This window comes from Muntiacus reevesi, chromosome 12 (assembly GCF_963930625.1).
Source record: "Muntiacus reevesi chromosome 12, mMunRee1.1, whole genome shotgun sequence".
Lineage (NCBI taxonomy): Eukaryota > Metazoa > Chordata > Mammalia > Artiodactyla > Cervidae > Muntiacus > Muntiacus reevesi.
In genome coordinates, this window is record NC_089260.1 from 65,818,659 (window position 1) to 65,842,415 (window position 23,757).

The following is a 23,757-nucleotide window of genomic DNA, read 5'->3' on the forward strand; positions in this document are numbered from 1 at the left end:
TCCTGCCCGTTGTGCCAGCTGAGAGATGCGGGCTACGCCCTTGTTTTGCTACCATTTCATACTCAGCAGATCTTTTTCTTCCTTTTTCCTCCAGAAGGTCAGGACAACAGACACTCCTAACCCCAAAGAGAGGACAAAGGTGAAGATGGTGAGGTGTGGCTGACTCCTGCTCCTGAGCCTTGGCCCTTCTGTAGCCCCAGGGCTGTGGCTGAGACCCTCACATTCTGGGGAGAGAGAGAAAAGCCCGGGGTTTAGAACCTCACAAAGAAGAGCGCAGGAAGCTTCGAACACCAGGGGAACTGTGCACTTTCAAAGCTGATGGTGGGATGGTGACTCTGCGATCAACAGGGTCGATACAGGGCACAGGTGAGAATGGAAAAACAGCTGCCGAGGGAAACAGAGAGCTTCTCAAGTCACCCCTGTCCCCTCTTCACCGCACCATCAGTCTTTCGACAAAACCCGCGCTTCCGGTGGTGGCCCCTCCACTCCGGTGGAGACTGATCGCTGTGAGCAGAGTGAAAGCAAAGAGGCCATTTTCTGGCTGCGTGATCCGCATGCTCTGCACCTCGATCTCCTCTTTTTTCAAATGGTGGTGATGATAACTACGTGGTGCATACTAAGTCGCTTCAGTCTGGCCCAACTCTTTGTGACCCTGTGGACTGTAGCCCACCAGACTCCTCTGTCCATGGGATTCTCCAGGCAAGAGTACTGGAGTGGGTTTCCATGCCCTCCTCCAGAGGATCTTCCTGACCCAGGGATTGAACCCGCATCTCTTATGCCTCCAGCGCTGGGAGGCAGAGTCTTCACCACTAGCACCGCCTGGGAAGCCAACTCCTGGAAGGGTCTTATATTAGAGAGAATCCGGTTCCTGGCACATAGTAGGTGCTCAGTAGGAAGATGTTTTCTGCAAGGCTCCTCTTCATCCACCAACCCCTTCTTTGGAGAGGTTTCCTTTCTGACCAGCAAACCGGCAGCACCTGATTTCCTCCTGGGCACATTCTATGGGTATTCCCTCTATGGCCATCTGCCCAGACATCTCAATCTCCAGAGGTCAGAGGTCAGAACGGGCAGGGTCTGTGATGTACCCTCCCTCTTGGTTATTCAACAGAGGTGTGCTGCTGCTGCTCCTGGTGAATTTCCGTAGGATAATTACTTGCTAGCATGTGTGGACCGGAGAAGGCAAAGGCACCCCACTCCAGTACTCTTGCCTGGAAAATCCCACCGACGGAGGAGCCTGGTGGGCTGCAGTCCATGGGGTCGCAGAGAGTCGGACACGACTGAGTGACTTCACTTTCACTTTTCACTTTTATGCATTGGAGAAGGAAATGGCAACCCACTCCAGTGTTCTTGCCTGGAGAATCCCAGGGATGGGGTCGCACAGAGTCGGACACGACTGAAGTGACTTAGCAGTAGCAGCAGCAGCAGCATGTGTGGACAGTTATTGCTTAGAAAGCAACTGTTTCTATCCTTTTCTCATTCATTTCACAGAACTTGTCCTACTTGGCCCCTGTAAGAGCCCCGTGAGAGAGCCATTGTGCCATTTTACAGATGAGTTACCGGAAGCTCCGAGATTAAGTGACTTGCCCAGGGTCAGCCAGCTGACTGATGTGGAGCTGGTCACCCACCAAGGCCACTTCACTCAATTCCCTATCTCCACGTCATTGCGTAGGGCGCCACCTGGTTCACTCGCTCCTTCTTCCTGGGTGATACAAAATCATGAGCTTTTCCAGAAAAGGATGCTATCAAGACACTTTGGATTTGAGGGTGTGTAGGACTCTAGGTCAAGGTCAGACCAGAGAGGCCTCTCAAGGGCCCAGCCAACATGCCACACTTCTGCTTTAAGGCCTGAAGAAGCAGACACTGATGAGGGGTCAGGCACCGCTGCCAGGGTCATTGTGAACAAATGACAGCAGGAAATGTCCTCCCCTCCTGCCTGAACCACTTCAGTTCATGCCTTCCCCTCCTTCCAGAAGCCACTCTTGACCATTGACCTACCCTTCCTCTGGGAATCACAGTGGACCATTGCAGCTTCCTGTGAAATTATATGTGTGTTTAAAAGTAACTTGTTATATAAAAAGTAACTCTGACTACAATTTTCTTGTTACAAAAAAAAAAAAAAATGATAATAGCTACATAAAATTTAAATCAACAGCAATAAACAAATTAATACAAGTAATCACCTCATTTGAATATAGTCGGTTGACACTTTGGTGTATAATCATCCAGAACATTTTTCTTTGTCTATATGTATATATATACACATAGAAAACATGCTGCTTTCTAATTTGCTTTTAGTTAAAAATGTGTCATAAGTATCATTCTCCATAATTAACATGCTTCTACAAAAACTTTGCTAATGACTTCTCTTTGTTTTTCACGTCCACTGTCCTGTTATATGCGTGCTAGTTTTGCTTCCTCAATTACATTGTAAGCTCCTTAATTATCCATATTCCCCAACTTGGTGCCAGCCTCAGGATGGTTTGTTTATTGATTGATGACAAAGCAGGGCATGGGAAGTAAGTGGAATCTGAGGTAGACAGACCTAGATTTCAGTTCTGCAAAATCCCAGATTTTGCATCCTTCCTTCCTCTCTTTCCCCTTCCCTCCCATCCTCTCTTCCTCTCTCTGTCCTTTCTTCAACATATGCATTGTTAAATGTTTTAGATATTTATGCAAGCACACATTTATTTCAATATCCTGTGACTGCCTCCAGCACTTAGCCCTTAGCATATAGTATTATACATATTTATAGACGAGATCCCTGCTCCCCTGGGTGTGCCAACCCAAATTAAATTAATACAGGAAAAGTAAATAGATCACTAAAGCAGTTTAAATACACCAGGAGTAAACACCGGGCTGAGAAAGAGGAAACAGGGAACACACGAGATGAGATGGGGAGAAGCCCTCTCTGCAGAGGTGAGCTTGAAGCCAAAACCTGAAGGATCAGCTACAGGGAATGGGGTAGATGTTCAGGCGAAGGTCCTGAGATGGGAGACACTTTAGTAGCATTGAGAAACTGAAGAGACGTGTGGCCTTGTGTAACAAGGAGGGAGCGTGATGTCCGTTGGGAGGCTGGGGGGTGGGCAGGAGCCAAGCGATGCTGGGCTTGTAGGTCCTAGTATGGAGACTGGCTTTACACTAGGAACAGTGGACTGTCAGCAAGGGATTTTCTGCGGGTAATTTGCATTTTAGGGTCACTCTAGCTGCCGTGTGGAAATTGATCTTTGATTGGGGAGGGAATAAATGAAGCCTCTGGGACTTGGAAAATATAAGAAGACAAGCTTTATTTTGGATCATTGAAGGAGCTACAAGCCAAGGACCCTGGAAAATGGGGCAGCGAAAAATAACATGGAGGGCTGGGGATTCCAGGAAGAACTCACACGTGTGTTCCTCTTGTTCCCACCTTCTGTGGAGGACAGAGGAGCCTGGCGTGCTGCAGTCAATGGGATCACAGAGTTGGACACGACTTAGCCATTAAACGTCAACAACCGCCGTGGTTGTAACGCAGAATCACACAGAGCCAAAGTTGACATTCCAGAGCTGACTGGAAGCCCAGGTGTGATTCGATTCAGCCTTGTCACTTTTAGCTTTAGAGACTGAGCCTCAACAAAGGGAGGTGGCCTGCCCAAGGTCACCTCGCTGGCAAGTGGCGGACCAGAACTTGAAAGGAGGAAGCTCCCCCGCGTCAGAGCTCCTTGTGTCTTCTTTCCAGCCTGTTCCCACCCTGGGCTCTCCTAGTAGGATGCTGTGTTTAACCTCACCTGTTAAGAGTGTGCTCTGTAGTTTCTGCGAGCAGCTGTCAGCTGCCCCAGGAGTACTTTCATAGCGATTCTCCGGTGGCCCCGACAGACTCCTGTCCAAGCTCAAGGAGGCATGACTTCCAGGCCCTCCACAGCTGATGCTCCAGCTGACCCCCCATTGGACCTGCAGAGGTACAGCAGTGCTGCCTTCTGATGGTTGGCACCTAGACACGCTTAAGGAGGCAGGCAGATCTCTCGGGGGACATGTCCAGAACTGGAGGGGGCTTCCCTCTGCCTCCCTCATCATCTCTTCCTGCTTCTGCATCCAGGTTGGTAATGTGGCTCATTGATTCCAGGACAGGTTCCATCACATCTCATCTCTGGGACAGAAGAGGCTGGTTATCCATGTCCCCCCAACCCCCAACACACACTCTTTTGTACTCCCTGCCCCAGATAGCCTCTCAAGGAGTCTGCACAGATCATTCTTCTAACTTTTTATTTTGTATTGGAATAAAGATGATTAATAATGTTGTGATAGTTTCAGGTGAATAGCAAAGGAACTCAGTCTTACATACACATGTACCCATTTTCCCACAAACCCCTTCCCGTCCAGGCTGGCACATAACATTGGGCAGAGTTCCATGTGCTATACAGTAGGCCTTTGTTGGTTATCCATTTTTAAATATACCAGTATGTACATGACCTTCCCAAAGTCCCAAACTACTCCATCCCCCATCCTTCTCTCTCCCTGACAACCATAAATTCGTTCTCTAAGTCTTGTACATATCATTTGTATTCTGCCATTTTCTCTTTCCAGTCACTGGATCCCAGTGAGGACCTCTAGAGATAGTATGTCCCATTTGCAGAGGAAATTCTCGCTCTGTTGATCTAGGCTTAGTGGTTTCCAGCCTGCTCCCTAGGATGCTATGCAGAGAGGCCCCTGGGAAGTTTGGTTGGGCTGCTGCACTGGTTGCAGAATTCTACTGGGAGAACTCATGGAAGAGTAGTGCCCAGAAGGGCTACACTTTCCTCTCATATTAATAATAGAATCTCTGTCTTTCAGCTGTGCACTTGGTTGCCCAGAATAAAGGCTAAACTTCCCAGCCTCCCTTGCTGCAAGGTGTGGTCACATGACTAGTTTCTCATCACTAGGATAGAAACACAAGTATCCTTCTTGAATGTGTCTTTTGAAGATTTCCTAATGGGAAAGAAAGAGGGAGCACCCCTTCTTTTTTCCTGCTCGTTAGAATGTAGAAGTAATTGTTGGTACTTAAGCAGCTATATTGAACCATGAGGTAGAATGTAATATAACACTATTAAAGAATCTCCCAAACTAGGAAGTCCTTTGCTAGTCCTGAACTCCCTCCCTCTTGACTTCATGTATATTAAGAGAAAATACATTTCATCTTGTTTGATAGTCAAACCTTATTTTAAGGAATACAGCCAATCACATTGCTGTATGTTGGAAATCAAAAGCCCTCTTATCCTTTGATTCAATAATCATCTGCTTTATGATCATAGGAGCCATGATTTTGTTAGGTGTAAGAGATGCAAAGATAAAGAATAATTTCCTATTTTTCAGTTGGATTTGTTTGCTAGAGATGCTGTAACAAAATGTTGCAGACTGAGAGGCTTAAAGAGAAATTTATTTTCTCACAGTTCTGGAGCCTAGAAGTCCAAGATAGGTGTCAGAGGACTTGGTTTCTTCTGAGGCCTCTCTCCTTGGCTTGCAGGCAGCCATTTTCTGTGTCCTCACATGGCCTTTTCTCTGTGTGAATCTCCAATGTCTCTCTTATGGATTATGATCTCACCCTAAGTGGTTTCATTTTAACTTTACTCACCTCTTTAAAGATCTTGTTTCCAAAGAAAGGGGCTTCCCTGGTGACTCGGGGGTAAAGAACCCACCTGCCAATGCAGGAGACCTGGGTTTGATCCCTGGGTCTGGAAGATCCCCTGGAGAAGGAAAGGCAACGCACTCCAGTATTCTTGCCTGGGAAGTCCCAGGGACAGAGGAGGCTGCAGTCCATGAGGTCGCAGAGTTGGGTATGGCTTAGCGACTGAGCACACACGCAACTTCCAAATAAAGTCACATCCAGAAATACTGGAAGTGAGGACTTCAGCATGTGAATACGGAGGAACACAATGCAGCCTATAACACCAGGAGTGTTATAATGCTAGGAGTGAATGGACTTCTGGCAGGAAGGATTGACAGAAACTAAGATTGTACTCAGACTTAAGATAACCTAGTTATTATTGCGTCTGAAGCAAGAAGTAAGAACAGAAAATCCATGTGGGCCAGGAGGCGTCTTGTCCTCATTTTCAAAATCTAAGTGTACTTGCCAGTGTTTGTTCCCAGTCTTGTTTGACTGGACAGTCAACTGTCTTTGACGCAGTCAGTAAACCCCCCTTGAAACAGCTCCCTCGTCTGCCTTCCTGGATTGCCCAACTGCTCCACCTAGGTCCCTTAGCCCATTTTTCCTTCTTTTCCTGAACCTACATCTTAGAGAATCACAACTCTTGCCTTGAGGCCTTGATACTTAGTTGCCTTTCTTTTCTAATTTATCTCTGTTTTCTAAAATATATTCTATTTCTATTCCATAACATCCTATGGAAAAATCCAAACAAATTTTTGGCCAACCAATATCTACGCACAAGACCTTGGAGAGCTCCGTTGGTCTCAGGGATATCTTGTCCTCCTTACTCAGATGTCTTCCAAATGCTCTGTCCCCCTCCAGCCTGGGGGCTTTCAGCTGCCTCCCTCATGTCTCCACCTGGGTCATCACAAACTTCCTATCTTCCTCCCAGCTCCTCGTGTGTGGTCCTCTCCATCACCAGTAATGGCAACGCCATCTTTCAGCTGCTCAGGCTACATGCAGCCTTGGTGTCAGTCAACCTCCGACTCCTCTCACTCACCCATCACTTCCAGGTGGTCGGTAATGTATACCCGGATTATTAACTCCTCCCACTCCCCACCTCGCCTGCCTTGGTGCTAGTGTTATATTTCTTGCCTGCATTATTATGACAGCTCTTTATCCTTCCCGCCTCTGCCCTTGCCCCTCTACAATCTCTTCCCAAGACAGCCCGGGTGACTCTTTGAAACGGAAGCCAGAGCATCGAACCTCTCTGCTTCAACCCCCGACTCCCACAGGTTCCCATCCTGTTCAGGGAAGCCTTACAGTGGTCTACGAAGTCCATGAGATCCAGCTCTGCTGCCCCATCATGTTCTAGCTCTTTCCATTGAGCACATCCCACCCTGCCCTCCTGCCGGGTTGTCCCGCAGACTCCCTGTGAGCTCTGCCTTGGGATTCTGCACCCGCGGTCTCCTCCTGGCCCTCACCTCCCACTCCCTCACCTCCTTTGCATCTTTGCTCTGACATCTCCATCAGCAAGGCCAGCATGGCCACTGTATTTAACACCCAAACTCAACCACACTCCAGGCTACCCATTCTTTCCTTTCCTGGCTGGATGTTCCTCTGTGGCCCTTGGTGCCTTTTAACGTGCTTTATTATTGTTTTGGGTGATCCATTAGTTTCCGCAATCCCACTAGAAAGTCAGCTCCAAGAGGGCAGGAGTTTTCATCTCAGCCCCTGCCTGGAACAGCATGTATGATGTGGTAGGCGCTCAGTAAATACTTGTGGAATAAATACCAAAGACAGCCTGCACAGAACATAAACTTTTATTTCAAGCATAAACCTTTTGGTCTACATGATATATATATAAAGTGATAAGATACATGTGTTTTATGTATTAATATATGCTTGAAACTTTCAATATTGCTATATGTATATATATAGCATATCTACCAAGATATACATTATATATATATATATATATCTCAAAGACCAAAATACATTTGTTATATATAGCCAAGGGACCATAATTTTTGCACAGGAAAACATTTTCTGGTTTCCCCGGCTGCCTGTCAGGATGCACTCAGGCAGCAGCCGTGCGGTAAAGGGGACAATTTTAGCCTCTGGTTTTCCAGAGCAGAGAACACACCCCTGCCAGGAGGCTTCTGCCTCACGTCCACTTCTCCAGAGCGGCAGGCTGGGCGCAGGTGCGGTGCATCCGACTATGAAAACACCAGTGGCCGCGACTCCCTGCCTGCCTCCCTCCCTCCCTGCTGCCTGCGTCAGCCTCTTTCAGTCCGCTTTGGCATGAGCTGGAAAAGGCGTGCCTTTCTCAGAGAGTGCTGAATCCACCTAGATCCTCCCTGTCCCCCAGGACCGTGGAATCTGGCTTTCCCTCCGCTCACTGTGCTGTAGGCACGCTGGCTTCTTCATGTCCCCAGAGGTGCCATCTCCCACCCTTCCAGCTCTAGCTCAGGGTTTGGGCAGCTGCTAATGCAACTGTGTTGCTATCTGAACTCCATAGAATGGGTCTCCCTTGTCCACACACACACACACACACACACACACACATACACACACACACACACACACACACACACACACGACAGATTCAGGTCCTAGCCCGAGGCACCTGTAAATGCCACCTTATTTGGAAACAGTCTTTGCAGATGTGATCCAGTTCAGATGAGGTTGGACAGGGGTTGGGATGGCCCCTAACCAATGACTGTGAGTCCTTATAAGAAAGGCACAGATGCAGAGGGAAAAGGCCACTTGAAGATGGAGGCGGAGATTGGAGTGATGCTACTACAAGCCACAGAATGCCAAGGATTGCCGGCAGGACCACTAGAGGCTGGAAGAGGCAAGGAAGGATCTTCTTGTTGTGATTTAGTCCCTAAGTAGTGTCTGACTCTTTGCAACCCCATGGGCTGTAGCCCACCAGGCTCCTCTGTCCATGGAATTCTCCAGGCAAGAATACTGCAGTGGGTTGCCATTTTATCCCCTAGGGGATCTTCCTGACCCAGGGATCGAACCCGCGTCTCCTGCATTGCAGGTGGATTCTTTATCGCTGAGCCACCAGGGAAGTCCTAGGAAGGATCTTACCCTACAGGTTTTAGAGTGAGTGTGACCCTGTTGTACCCTTAATTTTAGACTTTTCACCTCCAAAACTGTGAGAGTTTATTTCTGTTATTTTAAGCCACCCAGTGCATGATACTTCGTGACAACAGCCCTGAGAAGGTCATCCACAGCCTTTGCTTTTTGCCTGAAATGTTACCCCGCCTGAACTCCCAGCCCCAGCTCTAGTTACATACTTGCAACACATTTTACTTTTTCTCTACCTGGTGCTTATGACCCTGTGCCATTCTCTTTTAGATGCTTCTTCTGATAATGTCCATGCTCTGGAGCATCCCTGTTATTCACTGTGTGTTCCCAGTCTCTGCATCCAGGGAGAGTCTTCCTCACTTACAGACACAGATTTTCTTTATTTAAATCTATCCTGTCATAAGACCCCCCAGTCAGAAAGTTGCCCTGGGTGTTTCCCCTGTAAATCGTCAGCGCACAATTATTCAAATCGAGTCATAACTCATGTCACCCCTCAGTTGCAGGAAACACAAGAGAGATGTGAGAACCTTTGAGAACTTTCCAAGCCAGGGTCCATTCTTACTGTTTAGCGTGAATGTATTTTCCTGCTAAGAGCATGAACCAGAAATGAGTTTTACCAAAGGGTTAGCCAAACCTTAAATAGAAAAGAAACTCCAAAACTGCCGGTTCTCTCACACTGCCCTCCCCCCTCAAACTTCCCCTCCCCACCTCCCATCCACCAGGACCTCCCGGGCTTGGCTCCTGGGTCATGATGAATGGTGGACTTCTCCAAATTTGCCTGTTTTCCCTCCTGGGGTGTGCAGATGGGGATGTCTGGTAGATGCTTGTAAGTCCTTTTATTTATTCATTCATTTTCCCCCAGGGCTTATAAAAGTTTTTCTCACAGTGTACTGTAGTCTACCAAGTGTGCAAAAGTATCCTTTGCCTCCAAAATGCATAGATCTTAATTCAAAAGCATCTCACTGGGCTTCCCTGGTGGTCTAGTGGTTAAGAATCCACCTGCCAATGCGGGGGAAATGGGTCTGGGATGATCCCACATGCTGTGGAGCAGCTAAGCCCATGTGCCACAACTACTGAGCCCGTGCTCTAGAGCCCTTGAGCCGCAGCTGCTGAAGCCTGTGTGCCTAGAGCCCGTGCTCCACAATAAGAGAGGCCACCGCAGTGAGGAGTAGCCCCTGTTCCCCGCGACTAGAAAAAACCCGCTTGTCGCAGCGAAAACCCATCAGAGCCAGTAAACAAATAAATAAATAAATAAATCTTAAAACAACCTCACTGCCAAAAAAAAAAAAAAAAAAGAAATTCCCAAACAACTACAATAAAAGCATCAAAGATCATTGATCACCGATCACCATAACAAATACAATAATAATGAAGTTTGAAATATTGCAAGAATTATGAATACCAAAATGTGACACAGGGGCAAGAAGTGAGCAAATGCTGTTGGGGAAAAAATGGCGCCCATAGACCTTTTAGTCCTTTTAGAATTGACATCTCCCCTGAGACTTGTCTGTCACGTGGTATGTAGCTTTGGCCTCTGATGGATTCAAGATGGCCTTTATTGGGTACTTAATATGTGCCAGCTTTCACACTAGGCAAGTTTACACTCTGTAGGTGTTTTTTTCATTGAATCTGTTCCAGAAATTCATGTTCACTACAAAATGATCTCCTTTTGGAGACATATTACTGATGAGAGCACTGAAACTCAGAGAGGGTAAGCAATTTGCCTGAGGTCACACAGCCACATGTGGCAGAGCCCTTTCAAATCTAGTCTGTCTGACTTCACAAGTAGTGGGGCTTTTAAGCTAAATTTTACAACTGATCAAAGCAACCCTAACTAGAAATTGCCTATTTAGTAGCAAGGGGCTTTATAAGAATTTCGCTGTGTCAGTGGTTATCAAGCAGTAGCCTCTTGGGAGCAGTTTTGACTCTCGGGTTTATGAACCCAGGACACTTGGTATGAACTCAGGACACTCTACAGACCTGGCAAACACTGGCTGGAAGTCATCTGCTCCTGGGACTGTGATTTCTGACTCTGGGACATCAGGCGAGCTACATCTCTTTTCCAGCCTCACTGTCCCCAGTCATAAAATCAGGATGCAGATTCATTGATCTTTACACTGTTCTCCTGCCCTGATGATCTAGGGTTTTAGCATTCTGAGGCTACAATACCCTGTTGTTTCATACCTCTCAAGCTCAAATCTTTCAATTATATCTAGAGCCCACAGTTTACACCAAAACTTTCTCCCTCTCTCTCTCTCTTTTTTTTTTTTTTGTAAATTAAAAGCTTTTAGACAGTTAGAAAACCCCATAATACAGTTACAAATGTAAGGGAAAATAGTCATCAAAATGAAAAGTCACATTATGTCTATAGTTACATCTGTCCATTTTAGGGATGTTAGATGCCATCAGTTTAAGAGGCATCACATGCAATTGTTGAAGGTATTTGCAGACTTGGAGAAAGTCCTTTCCTTGAAGTGGAGATGTCCACCACAGGAAGCCTTCCCCGGTTGAAGAAGGGAGTGGTCCACAGACACAGCAGTTAGACCAATTGTGGAATGCAGCGTGGGAGTGAGCCCAGGACAGGAAGGCATTGTCTTGAGGATCAAATGGCAGACTCAGGATTTTTGGAGTCAGCATAAGTAGGCTCACATAGATTATCAGGCCCATCTGAAAAGTACAAAGTCTTATCCTGAAGGATCCTGGACAAGCTCCCAAGATGAAAGGTTGTTTCTGAATCACGCAAAGACACTGGGGTTCTTGGCCTCCGGAGGAGAAGAATTCAATCCGGGGCCAGAGACTGGGCTGGATCACTCAGAGCTTTTGTGCAATAAAGTTTCACTGAAGTATAGAGGAGATAGAGAAAGCTTCTGACATAGACATCAGAAGGGGGTAGAAAGAGTACCCCACACCTACACCATCCTTCCTCATTCCTTTAGCTCACCCCTCTCCTCTCCTAGAGTTAATCCTGTTGGGGCCCTAGGGTAAGTGTCTTTGCCTCTCTGAGGTTCTGTGTCCACTCTGAAATGATCTCTAATGAGTATAAAACCCCACCTCATTGGCTCATTGTGAGGATTACATGAAATGGAACAGTAACCATTGTTACTTTCCAGGGGCCTTGAACTATGCAGTCTTGACCCAAACTCTGGAGCTCTGCAGATGTGTTCAAATCTTGGCTGCAACTCTTAAAGCCAAGAATTACCTGCTTACCAGCCGTGTGGGTTTGGGCAAGTTGCTTTACTTCTCTGTGTCTCGGTTTCATCTTTTGTAAAGTGTAAATGGTACCAACCTACCCATCAGCTTTTTATGAGGGTTAAGTAAGTTCCTATCTGTAGAGCACATAAAATAGTATGCTATATAAGAGCCAAGAATTCTTATTAGGTCATCTAATTCTCAAATCAGCTGAATGTAGGGGGTCCTGTTATGATCCTTGTTTTTTAAAGGGGGAAGAGCACACATCTCCCTTCATGCTGGCTGTCAGGGTCTTAATCTTAAGCTATAATGACTGGCAGAGATGGGGGAGGTCTACTCTTGGGGTTTAAAGGTCTGCCATAGCCACCTGGGACTTCCCAAGAGGCGCTAGTGGTAAAGAACCCGCTTGCCAATGCAGGATACATAAGAGAGGTGGGTTTGATCCCTGGGTTGGGGAGATCCTCTTAAGGAAGGCATGGCAACCTACTCCAGTATTCTAACCTGGAGAATACCATGGACAGAGGAGTCTGGCGGGCTACAGTCCATGAGGTCACAAAGAGTCAGACACGGCTGAGCATCTGAGCTGCACACAGCCATCATGAAATTCTTAATAATTTTATCTTTGAATGTATGCTTCCCCTCCTGGTTACCTTCTCACCACCCCAGATGGGTTCCTGGCTGTCTCGTTCCCTGCCTTCGCCACACTCAGCAGCTGCCCTCTGCTTCTGGTGGGGACCCGGGAGCAGGGAGAGGCAAAGCCGAGGGCATCTGTGAGCAGCTGTGCCCAGCCTTCAAGTATCCCGAGCTGGAGGCACATGACATGAACTAGCAAATTAAAACCCCACCCCCGATAAAGACAGAGAGTGCAGAATAAAGTAAAGAGCTTTTCTTTTTCTCTTTGAACAAGAGGCTTTACATTTTCATTTTGCACTGGATGGGCCTTGCTAGTTATGCAGGTGGTCCTGGGTACATAGCAAGTCATGGGCGGAAATGAAATGGGAACTCCTTTTTCCTTCAAGACAACAACAACAGCAAATGCACATGCCAGGTTCAGTCATTCAGGGCAGTCTGTTCTTAACTTCTGATCCGCAGGGAAAGACAAAGTCTTTTGATAAAGGCCCCGAGAGTGGGGCCTGCTTGCTGCTTCCCATGACGATAGCTTCCCCGAAGCTTCCTAAGTCCTTACGTGATTTGCATCTTCAATATGTGCTGTTTCCCAGCCAGCAGCCCTGTTTGGTAGTGGAAGATGGAGAAATCTTGGTTTTTTTTTTTTTTCCCCCCTCCTTCTGTGGCTGTAATCCCCAACGAAGAGTGTTCTCTTTAAAAGATGCTGTGGGCGACTACTTTATGCAAATATGGGCCTCTCTGTTTCTCACCAGGCTGGAGTCAGGCCTCCGAGGTCTGGAAGGTGGACTGCGTGGGCTGGGCAGGGAGGCCCTGCCGTTGGGCTCGCAGCTCTCGATGCTACCCTCAGGGCGCCTGGGAGACGACTCAGGCGCAGTGCTAGAAGAGGGAGGGATCTCAGGGCGATGGGGAGGGAGAGCTCCTGGTCAGTCTCACGTCTAAGAGATGAAGACCACCGGGGGCCTAGCCAAAAGCAACTCCCGGAGACTGCGGGGCCACTGGAGACAGGCAGCCAGTGAGAGGCCTCAGATAAGAGTAGGACGGCCGATGCGCTCGCGTGGGAGCGGTGTCTCCTTGCCTGGGTGCAGGCCGCCACATTCATGACATCGTGAGGATGGAGCGTCCAGAGAGAGCGAGGGACACAGAAGATCCTGCCAGGGGAGACCAGTCACGGGGACAGTTGGCCTGGGATTGCACGGGAGTTTGGGGGACAGCCGGGCCTCAGCCAGTTGCCTGACTTTGGACTCCATCCTGTCTTCAGGAGCCTGATGCCTAAGCAGCTGGGCCGGTCTCGTTTCCAAGCTGGCATCTTGAAACCCCGGATGTAGCAGTGCAAGGGTGGAGGTGGGGGAGGCCCTGGGCCCACGGAGGCCTCTGCGCAGCTTTGTTGTTAGTCAGCCTGTTTCCAGCCCTCCCCCAAAGGTATCCTTTCCTCTGCCCCACTGCTCGTAAGAATGGCATCTTCAGGCAGCAAAGCACTCCTCTCTTGCTTCTCCATCCACAGCAGGAAGGGTAGGAAGAGCAGGGAGGTGGACACAAAAGACTTAGTGCTTTTAGGTGGGTTTTGCCACATCTCAGACAGGGTTCTAAGGTCAGAATCCAGATTAGCATATTGAACTCCCAACCTACAGTTGAATAATTGAAATGCTTCTTACCTTTTTATTTTATTTTTTTTACTGTTTTCTAATAGTCATTGACTTGTACTGAGTTCTGTCTATCACCTTGGCCCCCTTGCTGAGCTTTCAACATGCATGGTCCCTTTCTAACCTTTTGTATTGAGATTTAGTTTAAATACAGCCAAGTGCAAGGAACATGAAGTACAGATTTTGGTGAGTTTTGCTGGGTGCGTACACCCATGTGCCCATCACCCCAGTACAGGAATACAGGGTGTTTCTACCACCCCAGAATGCTTTCTGTCCCCGTTTCCATTCGCCCTCCCTCCCCACCCACATACAAAGGCAACCACTGCTCTGACTTCTGCCTCCACAGATTGTTTCTCTCTTCTCAAACTTTCGACGGAAGTTCTGCTCTTCAGTGTCTCTCTTCTTTTCTAATTATTATTTTCTTACATTTATTTATTTTTAAATGAAGGATAACTGCTTTACAGCGCTGTGTTGGTTTCTACCAAACGCCAACATGAATCAGTCTTAGGTTTGCCCAAGTCCCCCATGTCTACCTTCTTTGACTCCACGCAGTGTTTACGGCGTTCATCGTGTATACTGGTGACTGTTTCTTTCTATTGCTATCTAATATTCTATCATCCGGATATTCTGCACTCTGTTTATCCTTTGATCCACTGTCGGGCATTTGTTTCAGTTTTTTGGTCGTTATGAATGTCTCCTGTGTGTTTTCACGTACAAGCCATTTTATAGACGTGTGTCTTGGGGAAATACCTAGGAGTGGAATCATTGGGTCATATGTTAAGTGTATTTTTAACTTTAGAAGCAACCACCAAACTGTTTTTCCAAGTGGTCATATCAGTTTTTCACTCCCACCATGAGTGTGTAAGAGTCCCAATTGCTTCACATCTTCACCAGCACTTGATATTGACATTCTTTCTCATTTTGGCCACTCTAGTGGGTGTGAAATGGTGCCTTGTCACTGTGATTTGCATTTCACTGATGACTATAGAGACCTTCACATCTTTTCATGTATATATCACAAATATCTTCTGTTTAAATCTTACCCACATTGGAGGAAGGGGCTTGTTTGTCTTATTGCGTTACAAAAGTTGTTAACAGATTCTAGATACAAGCCCTTTGTCAGATATACGTGCTGCAAATCTCTTCTATCTGTGTCTATGCTATCACTTTTAATCCTTACAGGAATCCTAGGGAGCGGATATCATCTCCACTTCACTTCAGAGAGGCAGAAACTGAAGCACAGAGAGGCTGAGAAAATGCCCAACGTCACACAGCTACCCAACAGCAGAGTGGGGATGCAGAGCCACTGGTGTGTGACTCAGAGCTTTGACAGCCGGAAAATTCCAGGGAGAATCTCTCCATACACGAAGACTTGTATCTCCCCGGCAGCCTGGCTACATCAGTGCCCGGACTGGGTTATTTCAGTTCATACTCGCTCCCTCTGCCTTGCAAATACCAGACCATCCTGGGAAGTAGCCGGCTCCTAGAACCCAGTCGGGAGCACCGTCTTTTCGGGAGAATGCCACGAGGTTTTGAGCTGCTCCCATGCAAGACAAACTGTGGGTATTTATACAGGCCTCTGAGGGTGCTGGCAGGATTACCTCCTGCCAGGAATAACAATGAGGGGCCCAGGCAAGCTTGCTGCCAGCCCTGCTCTGGGAGGCATCTCTGGAGGAGGCCAGCCAGGCAGTGGGAAGGGAAGGCGGCCTGGGAGTAGAAGGTTGGGGCTCAAATATTCATCCACAGCTGCCTCCAAGAAGGGCTGCTGGGTGCCCTGAGGGACCCTGAGCAGAAGGGGCCTCCAAGGTAGTCAGAGTGAAAGGCTGGGAGGTTTGTGAGAGTGGGAACCACAGCCACACCAGCCATCAACATGCTAGTCAGAATAAGAAGCCTTACTTGAGGATCCCTGTGTGCCAGGCACTGTGCCTGCATTTGGCATCCCCATTAGAAGCTACATATGGTGTGGGTGGTTTGTACTTACTAACTTAATGCTCATAGTAACTCCATGAGGTCAATACGAGTAAAATGCCCACAGGAGGAAACTGAGGTTCCGAGAGGTTAAGTAATTTGCCTAACGTCACATCGTTTGTAAGTGGTTGAGGTTTGAATAGAGGTTTAGCTGATTCTAAAGCCCAGTCACTTAAATGCTCTGTTGCCTTTCTGTTCACAAACTTGTGTCAAATTCTCATTTGTGTCAAGCACTGCATGAAGTGTCTAGACTAGGGTAATACAATGTTGAACAAGACTCATAGTCCTGTCTTTGGGCCATGTGGTGGGGTGAATGGTGACCTCCCCAGTGAAAGATATATCCACATCCCAGAACTTAGGAACATGAGCTCGTTTGACAAGAGGGCTTTTGTAATGTAATTAAGGCTCTTGAGATCATCTTGGGTTACTTGTGCATGCGTGCTCAGTCATGTCTGGCTCTTTACAACCCTGTGAACTTTGGCCGACCAGGGTCCCTTGTCCATGGGATTCTCCAGGCAAGAAAACTGGAGTGGGTTTCCGTTTCCTTCTCCAGGAGATTCTCCCAATCAGGGATCAAACTTGTGTCTACTGAGTCTCCTGCATTGCAGGTGAATTCTTTACCACTTGAGCCAACGGGGAAGCTCCTGGGTTACCTAGGTGGCCCTAAATCCATGACAACTGTCCTTACAAGAAGCAGAAGGGAAGACAGAAGAGAAGAAGGCCATGTGAGGATAGAGGCAGAGATGAGTTGTATAGCCACAGGCCAAGGGATGCTTGGAGCTCTCAGACACTGCAAGAGGCAAAGAGTTCTCCTCTTGAGCCTGGAAAGGAGCATTGCTCTTATGAATTCTGTTCATCAGATCTGACTCACCAGGTCCAGCCCAGACCCTGGAGGGGATTACTCAAGGGCTTGGATACTGAGAGGTGAGATCACGGGGGCCATGGTAGAGGCTGCCCCCTACCGTGCCTGAAGGCAGGACACCCAGCTACTATTTCTCTGACTCTCCCAAGTCATCTGGCTCTGGATTGCAGGTAGGACATGTGGGCTCCTGAGCCAGACTCTTTATACACATCAAACCATGTTGTAACATTTACCTTTCACCTGAACTCAGTAAGGGGAGGTGTTCTCACCCTCATTTGACAGAGGGGGTTACTGAGCCTTAAAAGATGAAGGCCACACGGTAGCATATTAGAATAAACCAGTGGTTCTTGACTTTGGTTGTATCAAAAATTCCCCAAAGAGAGTTTCTAGGCCCCATGCACAGAATTTTTTTGATTCAATAGGTCTAGTGTGGGACTGGAGAATTTGCATTTCCAAGAAGTTCTCAGGTGAAGTTGATGCTGCCGGTCTGTGGACCTTGCTTTTAGAACCACTGGCGAATCAATGTTGCAGGGACAGTAGAAGCCTGAAATGTTACTGGATTAACAGCGTGCATGCATGCTAAGTCACTTCAGTCATGTCTGACTCTTTGTGACCCTATGGATTGTAGCCAGTCCAGTTCCATTTTCCATAGGATTTTCCAGGCAAGAATACTGGAGTGGGTTGCTATGCCCTTCTCCAAGGGATCATCTCAATCCAGGGATTGAACCCAGGTCTCCTGCATTGAAGGCAGATTCTTTACCATCTGAGCCACCTGGGAAGCCCTGTGGATTAACAGATCAAATGTATTTTACGCCCAAGTCTCAGTCTTGTTGGTTTTAGTTGACTCTGTTTGGAGCGCATGGTTCCCCAAAGTCACCGTGGAAGAAAAAAGAGCTAAAGGGGGTCTTGTGGAGTAAAGGGCAAGGTCTGGAAGTGGATTTCCTGCCTTTTGCTCACACTCCACTGGCCAAAACTCAGTCACGTAGCACCAAGCAACTGCAAGGGAGGCTGGGAAATGTAGTCTTCCTCAGGAAGAGGCTATACTGTGATGAGCACACAGCTGATCAGAGCCAGGCTAGGGCTTGACCTCAGGTGTTTTCCCCCTTTATCTATTGCTTTGTCCCTGGTTCAAGTGCTTTCAGTGGGCTTTCTCACATCAGCCAGAGTCAAGGGGCTTTTTTTCCTGTAAAAATTGAAAAAAGAGAAGAGGAAAGAACAATTTCTTGGGTCTTTCAGAGCATTCTCTTGCCAACAGCATCTTCTGAGGGGCCCAGGTGCTCAGCTTAACAGCTGTCAAGCACATTGAAAGCCTGTAGGGGTTTCTTGCACGAATTTCATTTCCACCATCTTAAGCAACACAGAGCCGGCCCCTCCAATGTTGGAGGAGATCCCTGGCTATGCTTCTTCACGGCCTAAAGCCTGGACTCAGGGTCCACAGACAAGCTCCAGGCGGAAAGCCTACTGCTTCTGCTTCCCCTCAACCCCCTCTCCAGACTTTCCAAAGGCAGCTGCCCCCAGGATCTGCTCTTTCGAGCTCTCAAGCCTTTGTTCAGTTCAGTTCTGTTCAGTCACTCAGTCATATCCAACTCTTTGCGACCCCATGGACTGCAGCATGCCAGGCCTCCCTGTCCATCACCAACTCCTGGAGTTTACTCAAACTCATGTCCATTGTGTTGGTGATGCCATCCAACCATTTCATCCTCTGTCATCCCCTTCTCCTCCCGCCTTCAATCTTTCCCAGCATCAGGGTCTTTTTCAATAAGTCAGTTCTTCACATCAGGTGGCCAAAGAATTGGAGTTTCAGCTTCAGCATCAGTCCTTCCAATGAATATTCAGGACTGATTTCCTTTAAGATTGGCTGGTTGGATCTCCTTGCAGTCCAAGGGACTCTCAAGAGTCTTCCCCAATACCACAGTTCTAAAGCATCAATTCTTCAGCACTCAGCTTTCTTTAGAGTCCAACTCTCACATCCGTATATGACTATTGGAAAAATCATAGCCTTGACTAGACAGACCTTTGTTGTCAAAGTAATGTCTCTGCTTAGTATGCTGTCTATGTTGGTCATAACTTTTCTTCCAAGGAGCAAGCATCTTTTAATTTCAGGCTGCAGTCATAGCCTTTGTATACACTGTGGTATCTGCCTGAATGCTTTCTCTTCCCTCCAGATTCAAGTGACACCAGCTCCCTGAAGCCTTCTTTACTTAGTCAAATGAACATTCAACTTGCCCACACTTTGGAGCAGAGGCAGAGATGGGTCTCTCTGTCTCTGCCTGTGGTCTGGTGTTTGTCAGGGCCTGTGTAGACTCTAAAGGCTCCTGCCCATGCCTGTTTCTTCTTGAAGAGCAAGAGATGTTTAAGAGCAAGGACCACATGGCCTCCTTTACTGTCTTCTTCATTACCTGTAGCACTAAGGTCAGAAGACTTGTGACTGTTTCACAGAACATTCCTGTGAAATACAAAACCCTCCCCAGAGGTGAAGAGTGAAGACTCTGGCATGGGTTAGAGTCCCAGCTCTGCTACTTGTGCAAGTTTGGGCAAATTCTTAGCTTTGCTAGACTGCAGTTTTCCCATCTGTACAGATAGGCTATTCATGTTATATGAATTCAATGAAATAATGTACCTAAAGCCCTCTGAACAGTGCCAGGGGCACGGGAAACAGTCAAGAAATGCCAAGCATCTTTCTGTTATCATCACTACTCTTGTTACTACCTCTCAACCTTGGCACACACTGACCACACCAACTTACTTCCTTGCTGACAGTTTTGGTGATTTTGCATGTCCCCGTGCTTGCTTTTGCATTTGGTGGTGTAGGTCCCTACTCTCACCCTTTCATTTGTTCACTTAACAAAGTTTCTGCTGAGCTCTCAACTACTCACACTGGAGACTCATCTCAGTCAGCCCTTCCTGGCCAGCCCCACTGGATTCACCATTCCTGTTTTGCAGTCCGTTTTCTTTTTCTGTATCACTGTGACTAACTTGAGAGCAGAAAAACATGACTTTTCCCCACTGGATTTAACTGCTCTGAATCCAGTTCCTAATGGGGAAGATTACCTGGAGAAGGAAATAGCAACTCACTCCAGTGTCTTTGCCTGGCAGGCTACAGCCCATGGGGTCACAAAGAGTCAGACATGACTTAGTGACTAAACTAATATCATACATGACATGTAGTAGGAGCTTAATAAATATTTGTTGAACAAATGCATAAATGTTACTCATCTCCAAATCTGGCCTCAATGCCTAGGATGTTGTGGGTACTCACCCAGGTTCTCTTTCTCTTGCAGGAAACCAAATCACTCTGTATTCATATCACCAAAAATTCCCAGTGGAGGAGAGTCACTTTTAATCAGCATATCTGGAATTTTCACTTTTTTTCTGATCCAGAAAGCTTTCCCTGGTACTGCTTGACCAAATTTAAAATGATCGGTGGGGCTCTCCTCTAAAAAGTGCAAGAGGATGTCATTTGCACTTGTGTTTCTTGGACCATCGCCAGACTCATGAGACACTTCTCAACTACCATGCTTGCTGACCCACATCAGAGCATTTGTCTCAGGGTCTTCTAGAACACAGGACCTGGAAATCAAGGAGGGAGAGAGAGAGAGAAGGAGGAAGGAGGGAAGGAAGGATGAGAGGAAGGAGGAGTGCCTTTCCCACTGGCCACATCTGAGAGATAAGGTTTGGAGGCAAAATGATAGTGTTTCTAGTCTAATAGTATGGGTAGCGACATTCTGCCCAAACAGCCCTTCAGGCCTTTCTTTCATGAATTGTATTTTTTTGGTAGCTGAGGCCCAGTCTTGCTTTGCAAGACTGCTCTAGACCTCAGTCTGCCTTCTTTCTATCTTACCCTCTGTAATTGCTTGGTTCGTTGGCCTCTTGGGGTAGCAGGATGGGAGGTTGGCTCCGCCAGGGTGGTCCAGGATAGAACTTCTTGTGCTGGTGATGGGGCTTGGGGACTGGAAGGACCGAGTCTGGCTTCCATCCCATGTGGTCCCTTCACAGGGACGCATGAGTTGCTGCCTGTTTATGTCTTAAAGGAATTGTATATCGTTTTATGGACAGTTTTCTTTTGTCGCTAATACTATTTATGGAAGATTGCTTTGATGATACTTTTACTTCTTCCTAACAATTGTCCTTCCTAAAGCCAGGGATATTTTCTGGATATTCACTTTTCTTCCCCTCTATGAAGCAAACATAATATTAAGATTTTAATATATGTCAGAGACTTTTTTTTTTGTATTTTCAGACCTGTTGCCTCATTTATTCTTCATGATAATCCTGCAAGGTAGATATTATCTCCAGGTTACAGGTGAGGGAATTGTGGCTCAGAGATTTTAATTTCACAGAGCCGGTAAGTGTCTTTTCATTACACATATAATCTGTCTGCCCCTTTATCGTCCTGCCTTGTATTTACTTGCAGGTTCCTTTTCAGGTTATTTGGGCCTTTGGTTTCTTTGATATCACACATGATGTGCCTAGACTGCCGAGCTTTTGTTTCATGGTCCGCTGTAGTAAATGCTTCCAGACATTAGGCTCGAACGCTAATTTGTTTGTAGTTATTATATCCCAGAAGGAAAGGAAAATGTACACTTAGGCTTTTTTTTTTTTTAATCTTTCCAGACCCTGAAGGGCTGATTCTTCATGGCTCTTTTGGAGCAGATGTAACCAAGGAATTAATATAGCCATTCAGTTAAATCTTGGCAACCATACTGTTGTCGTGCATCTCCTGCCCCTGTCTGCTGATGTTGACAGAGATTCAGAACTGGGAGGAGGGGTGGTACTTAAAAGAAGGAATGAGGGCCTCTGAAGTGAACAAGAGAATTAAAACCCCATGGAGCCTCACTTAGCAGACGGGAAATTGCAGGTGGCTGTCTCCGGCATAATCAGGTCCTCCTTCAGAGAAGGCAATAGCTTGACATTAGGCGTGGCAGGGGGATTTGCACCAGGAGGTCCTTCAAAGAGATGAAATCAGCCACCATGGAGGAGCAGCCTGAGCTGGGATCTCTCTACCTTGAGTACCAGGGGCTCAATATCTGCAGAGGTGGGGAGGGAGTGGGCAGGTCCCATGTGATATTCTGCTTCCGGTGGGTCTGAGCTTTTAAAATGGTGATTATTATTATTATTATTTATAACATTTCCTGATGCAAGGAGAGTGGGCATCCTTTATGAGCACAGGGCTTGCTTCATGGAAAGCTCCCAGAAAATGTTTGAATGGTGAATGTTGGTCCAGTCTGGTTAGTTGATAGAGCACATCTTGTTAGTTGATAGCTATGTACTAAGTGCCTTCTAGGGGTCAGGTGTTGCTCTGGGTGCAGAGGATGAGGGTGAGAGTTCTGCAGCAAACAAAATCCAGGAGACTCCCGCCTCAAGGGAGCTCACTGCCTAGTGGGGACTAGGAACTGAGCCATTAGTTTGAATTTTCTCTCACTTACAGAGTTGGCCAGCAGCATCCCAGAATTTTCCTCTTCTGTGATAGAGTAGCAGTTCTCAACTAGGGGGTGATTTTGCTCTCAGAAAACATTTGACAATGTCTGGAGGTAGCTTTGTTTGCCATGAGCTGGGTGTGTGTGTGTTACTAGCATGTAGGAGGTAGAAGCCAAGGATGTTACCTGACATCCTACTGGACAGCCCCACCTCAAGGACTCACCCAGCCTCCAACGCCAACCGTGCTGAGGTGGACACAGAAGGGACTTCTCAGCCAGCGACTGCGTTTCCCAGCTTTCTGTGCAGCTGGCTGTGGTCATGTGACTGGTTCTTGCCAATGGAGTGTGAACAGGAGTGCAGTGCCCACACCCAGGTGCAGGGCTTTTAATAAGTGCATACACCTCTTTCTGCTTCTGTACGTTGGAGGAAGAGAACAAGGCCCCAGGTGACAGCAGAGCCACCTGGGGCCCTAAATCACACCCGGGGAGAGCTGTCTCCCCATCAGAGATGCTCTCCTTAGACTGTCATGGGAATAAGAAATGAACTGTACTTTTAAAAAATTTTATTTATTCCTTAATTGGAGGATTATTACTTCACAATGTTGTGTTGGTTTCTGCCGCACATCAACATGAATCAGCCATAGGTATATACATCTGTCCCCTCCCTCTTGAGCCTCCCTCCCACTTGCCACCCACCTGTAGCACTGTAATCCTATGCATTTCTGGGTCCCTCAGCGATAGCCATTTAGTCTACCCTAACTACTGTGGTCTTGTCCATGGCTATTCAATGATAAGAACAGCCAATATTTATTGACCATACACTATGAGGCTTTTTTAAATGTAAGATCCCGTTTTATCATCATACCAGCCTTATGAAATAGGTACTATTATTATCCTTGTTTCACAGATAAAGAAGCAAATGTCCAAGGAAGTAAGCAAGGTATGTAAACAAATACCATAAATGCCATAAATAAATATGTAAGTAAATACCATAGGGAGTTTCATGCCAGATTTCAGTTTCAGCCACTGGGAACCAGTTCCTCTCCCCATCCTTAATACTTCTTCACTTGAGCATCATCATTTCCTCTTGGGGTCACCGTTACTGTTCTCTCTTTGGCCCACTGCCTCCATTCTTTCCATTCTGGACACTGCAGATAGACTGACTTTTGAAAAACCAAATCTGAACCTGCTTCTTTCCTGCCCAGCCTCCTCCCCTGACTCCGCACTGCCCCCAGGATAAGTACACCCTCCATGCCAGGGCAGAAATGTCCCCCTGTGGACTCCCCCAGCTTCCTCTCCTTCCTTCATCATCTCTTGCTCTTTCCCCTTTAGGCCATGTTCCCTGAGCTTCAGCCACACTGC

At 47.1% G+C, this 23,757-nt stretch overlaps 1 long non-coding RNA gene across 15 annotated transcripts in view; it reads left to right on the forward strand.

Moving 5' to 3' along the window:
• The window catches only part of LOC136144681 (uncharacterized), a 421,108-nt gene that overhangs the window by 238,453 nt on the left and 158,898 nt on the right, over nucleotides 1–23,757 (forward strand). For 8 of the 15 annotated variants that reach the window (XR_010658619.1, XR_010658623.1, XR_010658620.1 and 5 more), the window contains one exon: nucleotides 95–3,063. The exons of 2 other annotated variants lie outside the window; for them this stretch is intronic. This is a non-coding gene — a long non-coding RNA (uncharacterized lncRNA). Of the gene's footprint in view, nucleotides 1–94; nucleotides 3,064–15,330; nucleotides 15,986–23,757 lie in introns of those variants that run through there. 5 more of the 15 variants (XR_010658624.1, XR_010658622.1, XR_010658618.1 and 2 more) reach the window with 4 other exon arrangements.